The sequence below is a fragment of the Mesocricetus auratus genome, unplaced genomic scaffold (genome assembly GCF_017639785.1).
Source record: "Mesocricetus auratus isolate SY011 unplaced genomic scaffold, BCM_Maur_2.0 Super-Scaffold_4256, whole genome shotgun sequence".
In the NCBI taxonomy this organism is placed as follows: Eukaryota; Metazoa; Chordata; class Mammalia; order Rodentia; family Cricetidae; genus Mesocricetus; species Mesocricetus auratus.
Genome location: NW_024429182.1, coordinates 5,228,467 through 5,230,995, shown reverse-complemented (window position 1 = coordinate 5,230,995; position 2,529 = coordinate 5,228,467). Strand labels below are relative to the sequence as shown.

Here is a 2,529-nt window from a genome sequence, read left to right as displayed (position 1 = left end):
CATCATCAAAGAACGGCGTCTCCAAAGCGACGGAGGAAGAGCCTGATGCCACCGCTTGAGACCCCGGCTTCAGTCGCGAGGGAGGCCAGCTGTGCTCTCCTTTCTTAAGTGGTCCCTGGGAGTCTTTTTGTGTAACTGATTTGGCCTGGGCTTTGAAATGCCCCGCGAACTGTCTAAAGGGAGGGCAGTGTGAGGAGGAGCTGGGGTGGGCCAAGTGGGAAGGAAACAGAAAGCCAGGGATTTCCTCAGGGACCACCCTCTGGTTTCCCAGGAAAAGCCTCATCTCTGAGGGAGGAGGAGTCCAGGCTCTGAGGGAGGAGTCCAGGCTCTGAGGGAGGAGTCAGGGGTCTGAAGAGGAGGCTTCTTTCAGAGAGGTAGCTCGGCTTTGGCTGAGGAATCAACCTTAGGACCCTGCACATGTTACGTCCTCAAAGACCCGGCCCACCCCAGGAATGCCGCCAGCTACCATGGTAAAGTTTTGCATGAGGGCTTAGGCTTCACCCAAACCAGCGCTTAATCTCAGCCTTGGGAAAAGCACTTGAGCTCACTGCCTGTGTCTCTCTGAGTCTTAAACAGGGCCAACAAGGTTGATCGTATTTCACAGGATGATCGTCGGGGCTCAGCTACCAACTCAATTGAAGAGCTGTGGCCCACAGCAAAGTCTTCACAGCGGTGTGTGTGCAGTGACTCGGGAAGACCCTAAGACTCCTGTGTACGGTGAGCGGAAACCAAGGAAACCAAAACGGGAAGGTTGTGTAGGAACTGGATAGAACTATACTGAATATTCGGTTGAAATTTTTATATTGGGAAAATTTCAAATTTTATTTGACTTTTTTTTTAAGGAAAAAGAATGTGTATGCCCAGCATAGTTGAAATTACTGGAAATAAGAGATATATATCCAGCCGGGCGTTGGTGGCGCACGCCTTTAATCCCAGCACTCAGGAGGCAGAGGCAGGCGGATCTCTGTGAGTTCGAGGCCAGCCTGGTCTACGGAGCGAGTTCCAGGACAGCCTCCAAGACAATACAGAGAAACCCTAAAAAAAAAAAAAAAAAAAAAAACGGGGGGGGGGGGAGGGCACGGGAGGAAGGGAGGGAATGGGAGAGGGACCTGGAACTGACTTGTGAAGCAACCTTGATTCTTATCTAAATTTAAACTGGAAAATAAAATTAAAAAAAAAGTAAAAAAAAAAAAGATATGTATCCATCCATGATCAATGCAATATTGTTCACAATAGCTAAAGCGTGGAGACAACTCCAGTATCCATCTAGGGAAGATGAAATTTACATATATTTATATAAAGGACCTTATCCAGCCGTAAACAGGAAGGACATTCTCATAGACTCTACAGTGTGGAAGACTCTTGAAGACACTGTGCTGAGAGTAAAACAAGCCAGTCAGGAAAAGACAAGCAAACACTTCATGTTCCACGCATAGGAGGTACTTTGACACTGAAATTCGCAGCGGACTGTTAGCTGCCAGCGCAGAGGGGAGGAGGCGTGGGGCTTTTCACTTCACAGACACAGAGTCTGGTTAGGAGGACGGAGAGCTCTGTGGGAGGATGCAGACGGAGGGAGGCACACATCCACACGCATGCACGTCGGGATGCTGCACCACGTGTGTAAAATGGATTTTTTATCACTTTGCAAAAGAAGCTAGAAGATGGCCACAGGGGCTGACTCTTGGAAACCCAGAACCTGGGAGGCTGCCGCGGTCAGGAGGATTTCCACAAGCTTGAATCGACTGAGTTTCCTAGTGAGGCTCTGTCTCAGATCAATAGAAAATAAGTTAGAGTGCATTCAAACCTTCATTGTAACTGAAGCGCCTGCTCTCCGTAGAGTATAACATGGTACCAGTGTCTCCGCAAACAGTTTCTCAAATGGTTCAGCACTGAGCTACCATATAAGCCAGCAGTTTTACTCACATATATACAGTAAGAACTGCAGGAGTTGCCCCCCTAAAACCTGTATATGAACCCAAAGCAACAGTATTCACAAGAGCCAAAAATTAGGACAAATCTGAATGTCCATCAAGTAGAAAATGGATATAGAAAAAACGTATTATGTCTATATAATGGAATATTATTTTCAGAAAAAAATGTAGTGATGACTCACAGACAGAAACTCAAAAACATTTTGAGTGGGGTAATAAGAAGCTAGACATAAAAAGGTCACACATTGCAAGATTTTATATGAAATACCCAGGGTAGCCATATTTCTAGAGACAGAAAGCAGGTTAGTGGTGGCCAGAGCTGGGAGCTATGGAGGACTGGACATGACAGCTACGAGGCTACAGACTTTGACTGCAATAATTAAAATATCCTAAAATTGATTGGGGCAGTGGGTGCGTAACTCAGTGGCTAAGTTGAACGTCTTTGATTTGCGTACTTTGTGTGCTGGCAAAACAACCCAACAAAGCCTCTTGTTTATACTCAGCCCGGGAGGCCAACGCTAGAGTGAAAAAGTTAATTTAGAAAAGCCGTAAGAGCAACTGAGGGAAAGAAAAGGTTACAGCAAAGTTTTGGCCCCAC

At 46.5% G+C, this 2,529-nt stretch overlaps 1 long non-coding RNA gene across 1 annotated transcript; it reads left to right on the top strand.

Annotated features, from left to right (window-relative positions):
• Positions 1-321: 321 nt before the first annotated feature.
• On the top strand, positions 322-992 carry LOC110341623. Its single transcript, XR_005871304.1, has 3 exons — positions 322-470; positions 605-717; positions 843-992. It is a non-coding gene; the product is annotated as an uncharacterized LOC110341623 (long non-coding RNA).
• Positions 993-2,529: the final 1,537 nt, after the last annotated feature.